This window comes from Epinephelus moara, chromosome 1 (genome assembly GCF_006386435.1).
Source record: "Epinephelus moara isolate mb chromosome 1, YSFRI_EMoa_1.0, whole genome shotgun sequence".
Lineage (NCBI taxonomy): Eukaryota > Metazoa > Chordata > Actinopteri > Perciformes > Serranidae > Epinephelus > Epinephelus moara.
Genome location: NC_065506.1, coordinates 30,756,008 through 30,764,334, shown reverse-complemented (window position 1 = coordinate 30,764,334; position 8,327 = coordinate 30,756,008). Strand labels below are relative to the sequence as shown.

The 8,327-nt window shown below is 39.5% G+C and overlaps 1 protein-coding gene across 2 annotated transcripts in view; it reads left to right on the top strand.

The window, feature by feature from the left end:
* Positions 1 to 2,068: 2,068 nt before the first annotated feature.
* Positions 2,069 to 8,327, top strand: part of ankrd11 (ankyrin repeat domain 11) — a 121,585-nt gene continuing 115,326 nt past the window's right edge. For both annotated transcript variants that reach the window (XM_050054293.1, XM_050054284.1), the window contains exon 1: positions 2,069 to 2,508. The gene's annotated coding sequence lies outside the window, so the exon portion shown is untranslated. The remainder of the gene's footprint in view (positions 2,509 to 8,327) is intronic.

Here is an 8,327-nt window from a genome sequence, read left to right as displayed (position 1 = left end):
AAAGATCTGTTTAAATAAGACAAAAATAAAAAAATAAGTGAGACAAAAATACAGTACAAAATTGCCCATAGTATAACAGATACGATACAATATGATACAACATGATGTATTTTATTGTCCCTGTAGGTAAATTAGTCTCACCCTCAGGAGCTGCACAAGTATTGCTGCCTTACAATAATTGTCCAGATGAAATGAAAAGCATACACCACAAAAAAAAATATAAAAACACATACTACACATTACAGTATTGCACATCAGCCATTTATGGAGAGCACCATAAGCAAAACGCAACACAAATCTTAATTGAGATTGTGTCAGCAGATGTAAAACAAACAAAAGAAAAAGAAAAACTCTTTTAATTATCTGTCAAGACGATAATAACAATTCTGAAATGATTGTGTGTCTGGTTAAGAATATTCTCCGAAACCCATGAGAAATGTTGCACCAAAAATGTGCACCTCTGTAAATACATGATTTATTTACACTCGTGTTATGCATATACACTTTCATAGCACACAGAAAATTCAAGTTACATTCTGTCTAGTCATGCAAATATTGATTAATATCGCTTACTTCATATTTTATAGATGTTATATTTTATTCTTTTCTTAACTTGCACTACTTTATATTTCTATTTCCTCATATCTAGATTCTCTCAATGATTATACACGTGTGTTTTATTATTATTATTATTATTATTACTATCATTATTGTTATTATTATTATTATTTTATTATCTATTTATTTTACTTTCTTTTATTTATTTATTTTTTGTAAGCAGTAGCAGTAGTAGTATTCATACATATTTAAATTTCATTGGTGGAGGGAGTCTGTGACCCAAGTTTTTAATTGCAGCGACTTCTCTTGCAATTGTTCATTTTACAATGAATAACTTCGAAATGTTTGAAGTACTTCTCCAAGTGTGTTGTTACTATAGCAGTACTTCCAGCAGAGGGCGCTGTTAGTTAACTGGTTAGTGGTCTGGATTCATTAGCCCTTAGTCCAGTTAGGTTTAGCCAAAATATAACACAACACAACACAACACAACACATTTATTTGTCAGTTGTAAGATCCAACTTGTAAAAACCTATTATGTGTTTTGAGCTCATGGGATAGGCGCCATGCAGTTGCCAAGTCTGCTGCTTTTCATTATCAATAATCACCTTAGCAGGTCATTTTATTGATGACGTAATCCTCATTCCACCATTCAGTGAAATCAGCTGATGGAGTCTTTAATTGGAGTGAGAACACGCAGGTTGCTGCTCCTCATATCGCTGCTGTAAATTACCAAGGTAATCAATGATGTCGTGAGCAGCGACGTGTACAGGTCAGTTTGAGTGACGTATCACTAAAACCAATAAGAGTACAGAGCTTTTCTTTGAGCCAATAGGAGCCTTCGTTTCATCCCCTTGCGTTTCATTTCGACCATGGGTGCGTCGAGTTTGTTCACCAGCACGCCCCGCTGTCTTGCCAACCCTTTCTCATGTTACCCGCACTCTGTGTTTGAGGTATGACGCATCCATTGTAAATATAAACTTAGATTTTAATAAGCGCCAAAATATATAGTGCACACTGATACCCGTGGTTATATAAAAGTAGGAGGTGAGACGGCCGTCACCTGCATTTAATATGTAGTTTAAGTGTTTGCTTAGTTAGCAGCTTTACAACATGACTGAAAAATATTCAGTGTAACTTTCACACCATACATGAACGCTTGCATTGTAAATAACCTTTGGAAAATCTAAATACACAAGCAACGAGTAGGAATAAACAACATGAAAGGGGTTTCGAAGTGTAGAAAACGAGTGCACCCAGTGCCTGTACTCCATTTCCTTTTCTTGGTCTCCAACTATATAATGGAGTGTGGTCTCTTGCGCATGAAACTGTCAATCGCGGGCAGCCATGTTGGAGCCGCGCTCGCGTTAGCTCAAGGCGAGCTCAGGCTGCTTAGCGGATCCAAAATGGCGCCTGTTTCATCCCGAGCAGAAACAGTATCCGCCCACACCGCCGCAGCCAATCAGGACGCTCGTTTCATTCCCAGAACGTTTCCGTCCCGAGCGTCCACACACTGAAGTCAAAGGCCGCTCGAAAACCGCTCGAATGGGTTGGCGGAGAGGATTAAACCGAAACAAAATATGATCTTTTGATGGTTTACGTTCACCCAGGCAAGCCTACCGTTGCACAAATGGAGTGTGAAAGGTTCGTAGTTTGCGGTGACGACGAAATAGCCACGCTGTAAGCGAGTTCTCGTGGATATTTTAGCCTTTTTTTCTTTGGACGTCTGTTTGTTGGTCTACATGGTTTTAACAAGCTAGCGCTAGCCTCGAGTCGAGTGAGCTGCTTTCGAGCTGCGATGGTCGTCGCGAGCTTATGCGGATGTCTCCGGGCCAGTGTATGCTGAACCGACGGCAACAAATGGGACCATCCAGCATCGGCCGGAAACATCGCGGCGTAGACTAAACATTAAAGATTCAGATATCTATTTGAATTTGTGGAATTCACACACAGGTAAGTCTTATTTTTACTGGTCCTGCAGTGCTAACATGTTAACAACAACAAACTGACTTGCTGCCCCCGTGGGTAACTCGGCTTGGTGTGTGTTGCGACAAAGGTCAACTTGCAATATCTTCGTTTACTAAGGATCTTTAAGCATTTGTTATGTGCTTCATGGTTGTGTAGTTATGTAATTCACTTCTTGTATTGTGAAAATGCACAATTAGTGTTTACCATGCTGTTCTTCTTGAATGAAGCCTCTCTGTGGTCATGCATAGTGTTGAAATGTTGGTAATCTGATCAAAATAGGCATTGGTGGCGTGTATTGCACATTGAGAGAACATAAGCTCTACAGTTTAATCAAATTTCATTCATCTGTGGTAAACCATTGCCCGTGTGTGATGGGACTGGCACTGACAGTGTGATGATATCTTTAAATGAAATGTTAAGGAACCAAGAAGTGCTGCATAAGTTAACCATACATGCACGTATGCGTATATGCACACATCAGATTAATGCATCAGCCCTATGCATGAGTTTTTAGAAGGCTTGTCTTGGGAGCAAGCAATTGTAGTGTAAGGTTTGGCTTAATTTTGTTGCATACTCTCAGGTTTAGCACCAAGGGGCACCTGTAATATCCAGAGTAACAACTATCATCACATTGTTCAAGGAAGTGCACTAATAACATCTAAATGTTGCCTATTTTTTGCTTGTCACAACAGCAGCAGATGTTTGGAAATCGATCCAAAGCAATACTAGCCTACCTGCTTTTCCAGTTAAGTGTGCACAGCGTCATAAATTCCAGTCATGAAGCACTATGTCTTGTCCATTTGCTGGTCTGTTCCAGCACTTAAGTAAAATGGATGTGCTACAAGCCTGTCCATAAGGAAAGCAATGAATTAGATTGTCAGATCTAAAGCCCGTGAAGAAAAATTGTGTGCTTTGCAGGGACTATTTAAAGAGCAGTGTTTTGAAATTCCCACTGGCTGTGTGAATTCATCAGGAAGTGTCTGTATATAGCCAGTAGACTAACAGTAGTGTATATGGATGGATAACTGTCACAATTACTTTAGTTAGTCCAGTGGAGTGTGTGTGTTTTCCGTGTTAAAGAACATGTAAATGAGGACACAACATGGTGGGATTTGAGATGTGCTGTAGAGGAAATGGAATATGGAGGAGAAGCTCTCCACTTTGGTGCAGTACCAATGCTGAGGAAAACACTGCAGTGCCGCTGGTGGTGTTTTCCACCAAGATACTGAGAGTGTTTTAGCTTGTTGGGGCGTTCATGTTGACTACACTGCAGAGGCAGTGATGCATATCTCTGTCTCCCTTGAGCTTGCGTAGGTCCTATTTCTCTGTGCTATAGTTAAAGCCTCAAATGGAATTACATGCCCTATTCTGTTATACTTGAAGAGGGTGTATGGGATTTGAATACAAACAAAGTGTTTTGGCAGAAATATGAACAAATTTTTATCTTTAATACATCACCACTGATGTGTTTACATCGTGAATGTAAGATAACCCACACACGGAACGACAATCTCGTTGCAGCTGAAGTTTCTCTTTAGCACATGAGGTGCAATTATCGTGTCACTGGATCTGTCAGTCAATTAAATAGTTTATTATTTTGTTCTTTGACATAATTTGCTGTACACACATTTTTCAGAGGTCTGTTATATAGTGGGGACTTGTATGCCTTTATTTAGTTGTTTTCTTTTGTTGGATCATTGCATTTGACTCTTAATAGCCAGTCCAAACCAGTAATTAGAACCTATAGTGGGAACATTGAAATGTCATGATTGTGTTTACAGTAAATGCAGCATATTTATTCTATCTTCTACTAAGAGTGTTACTGAAATAGTTTTGAGTTTAAGTCAAATATATCGTGAAGATAATGGCCACACTTCTTGGCACTCCAGAACTGTGCATCCCACCAGGTTTCCCCTGAGTGATTGCTAGATTTTGCCCCGTTTCCTCTAAGTAGCACCAGAGAATAAAACCATGTCTGTGCTTGCAACAGGAAATGGAGTTCTGCTGGGGTCAGAAAGATCATGGCCTGTGATTGTAGCTTGGGGTTAGATGTTTTATGTAATAGAAAGACTGGCTACATTTCTATGTTTCTGCTCCTCGACTGCTTAACAGTGGCTCTTGTGTCTTACAACTCTTCAGACTTCGATAATGGCAATTTTACCCAGATGCAGGAGATCTGCTGACTCGTTTGCAACACACCAGAGGTAGTCAACCTCTGGTGTGTTTGCACGACAGCCCATTGTGACGGTGCTGCAAACAATGTATTGTCTTAAACATGCCTGATTGCTTTGTTTCGGCACATTGATCTTCAGACCCTCGAAAAGATTTTTGTTGCCTATATACTTCTTAGGTTGTCTACCACATAATTTTTTGTGGCTGACTAAAAGGCTGAGTTGAAGACGAATACAACTGAGTCAGTGCATCATGACAAAAACACAACAAGAGAACAAGACGCTCTTGATTGCTGTGTTTGGGTGCCTTGACAGTAATGGTTGCACAGGACAACCAGATTATCACTGTGGCCAAGTCTGATGGTAACTCAGGATTAGATGTTACAATACATGTATTCATACTGAACCATTCGGTACTAGGCTTTCGGTTCGTTATGCAAGATAAACCTAACAATACATTGAACTGTCCTTTAAATGTAAAGATTAAACTGTGTTTAATCTAACTTTCTCAGTGCCACTGCGCTCAATGAGGCAGCCCACACGACAGAACAGGCAACATGCTGTCAGTCCCTCACACCCCCAAACCAAAACATTCCTCTCCTGTGAGACACGCTGGGAGGCACGCTACATTAAGCTAGCTCGTTGCAAGACAGTTAGTAGCCCCATTACCAGACCAAAAATAGGAGATCCTCTGATAACCTACAGGTCTGGTGTTTGGAGCCACTTTGGTTTCATTTTGGTGAATTATGAGGGCAATGAGGACACCAAGCCAAAGAGCGAACAACCGCAGAGCTACAGACTCTCCTCAGCAACTAACCCAGTAACGTAGTAACATACACGACCCCTGAGCCGAAGCACAAGCCTCTGTGCAGCGACAGCCTCTCTATAGCAGCTAAGCCAGCAGCACACACACCCTCCGAACTAGGGAGCAAGAGCAGCTGAGCGGTTATTAATATTTTGATTTTCACGTGAAAGGATACGTTTAAGGTTGTTTCATAAATTTCTGTAATTGAGTTTGTGCTCATTCAAAGGTAGTGTAATGACGGGCTTAATAACTTTAAAACAGGTATGTTTTTACAGTTTTGATTTCTTCCTTTCCCTGCATAGAAGAGGCAATAAATAACAACAAACACTAAATAAACAACACTATAAAAACACCGGTATCAGTATTGGCCCAGAAATTCAAAATTGGTGCACCCCTATTAATAGCCAGTCTGAATCATCAAATAACCCACTGTCATATTGTTTAGTAGATATCATTCTTCAGATAAGACTCTGCATATTAACTTTTCAGCTGCACAGTTTACAACACCCTCATAAATGACCACAACGATCAAACTAAAGAGTAGATTGCAGGTCATTTTTTTTGCCTATTGTACACTACACCACATGTGCTTGGTGAAGTCTGTTGTATGTGTGCCTGGCAGTTTATATGTTCTTAGTAACATTTGTCAGTGAGTTTTGGCTTACACTTTACAGAGGATCATTATAGTCCAGTTAAAAGTGATTAAAATATGGCAACCAGTCTGTCATCCTTGGCAACCAAAAGCTGATTGTTGGTAGCCAGCCTGACACTTACTTAAAATTAACTGTTGGCCCCTAGTTTGTATGGATTGGTCCCACCACTTTCTTTTTCTGTTTTTGATGGCAGGCAGTCGCCTGTGTGTGGATTGATTGTTCTTTTACCCAAGCCTGCAGCAATTGTTCATTGTGAAAGCTAAGATGGCAACCAAGAGGTCAACAATGGTTTTAAGAAGGAATGGTTATATTTCGGTGGTTTGTTTGTGCGTTTAATGTATGTAAGAAGTTGTGTTTATTGTAGATGTTTAGTTTCAAGGTATACAAGACTTCTGCAGGTTTTAGTTTTAGAACACGTATTATTTTCATAAGGGCAGTACAACTTTCAATGCTGCACTGCTGTTTTTTTTTTTATAATTGCATGTCTATTCATTCAGTTAAAACATGGTATTTCTACAAAGTTGAAGACAGGTTGAGACTCTGGGCCCGTACACACCAAGCGGACGGTTGGCCTGGATCAATGTCAGGCCGTCGGTGAGCGTCTATTGCCCTAGTTTTTGTGGTGTGCCATGCACTGTTGGCACTAGTCAGCTCTTGTTGCCTGTTTTTCAATTGATTCAGTTTGTTGAATTGTTGATTGGCAGTTGATCTCTGTGCATGAGAAGAGAAACAAAAGTTAGTAAAGTAAATAAACAGCTAAAGTCAACAGGGTGTGAGATTGAATCAAACTTGTTACATGACATTAGATTATTTTTTTTAGCCATTGGGCTCTTTGGCAGAAACGGTTTGTAATGTTAGTGTTTGCTCGTGCTAGATAAACATCATTTGTTGTCATAACATCAGGTTGTGTTGTTAATGCGCTGACTGGCTAACTAGCATCTTGAATCCATTCTGTCAGTCTTCTGGTTTTCCCCTTTGAATGACAAATACAGACTAGCTCCACCCGTTGTTAAGGAGAGTTATTTCCTCCCGTGCAGGTTGTAGTCTTTGTGGTGTGTTCAGGTGCAACTTCTTGGCAGAGACACAGATGACATGAGGTGACGCAGCAGTCGACTTTCATCGCCACTAGTTCTTTGATGTCAGTTTGGTGTGGCTGGTCCTTTACCCGCCAGGGCGAAAAAGTAGACTTTTAACATTTCACAGGAAGTCTTATTCGGAGTAAGACTTACGGGCACAGGCCCAAAGACGGGCCTGTCGCCATGATTCAACCTCTGGTAAACAGGTTAGGTAGCTATAGGTTCCTACCAGTTGGTTATGTTGGTGGTGATAACATAGAAGAGTGCTGATACTATCTGCTGTCCCTTTTGGCTAGTTAGCTTTCTAAAAACAAGCAGGGTTATGTTTCAGTAGCAGCAGATCCACTTGTAGTCTAGCAGCAGGCTAACAGCACCATTAATTACATTTATTCATGGAAAAAAGTTGATTTAATAAAAAAAGACTAACGCATTTAATCAGATGAATTGCTTAACATAAATAATGTATGTAAATAATGTAACATAAATAATTTCCCCTCGGGGATCAATAAAGTATTTCTGATTCTGATTCTGATTCTGATTCTTACTCCACATTGAGGATTTTGTTAGAAATTTTCAAACTATTTTTAGGGTGATGACAACAGACATTCAAGCTTCATTGGAAAACCTCAGTTGAAGATTTCAGTGTAGAGAATGGACATTTGGTATTGCCGTAGTTTTCATGTCATTGTAAATTGTATGCCAGTTTATGACCCCTGTGGTTAATCAGTTAATTAAAATGTAATTGATAATGATATAAAAAAAAATACTGTTTTTATTTATTTATTTATTTTACTTAAGGTGCAAGTATTTCACGTAAACATAAGTTATCTGTTCAGTGTCATCTCAGTTTATTATTATAAACATTGTTACTTTTGAAAATGGCTAAATGCCATTACCACCATAATACCCAAAATTATGTGTCATATGTAAATAGTATATAGTTTGTCCAGTGATAACACCATTTCCCCTTCTGTCCATAACATTTCTCCATCTAGCGTCAAGCATGGAGTTCTCTGTGCCCTGTGTGTTTGTACATGCTTAAAAAGCACCTTTATTTTGTGCCACAACCTGCATTGAATTATCAAGTCACAAAGAAGTA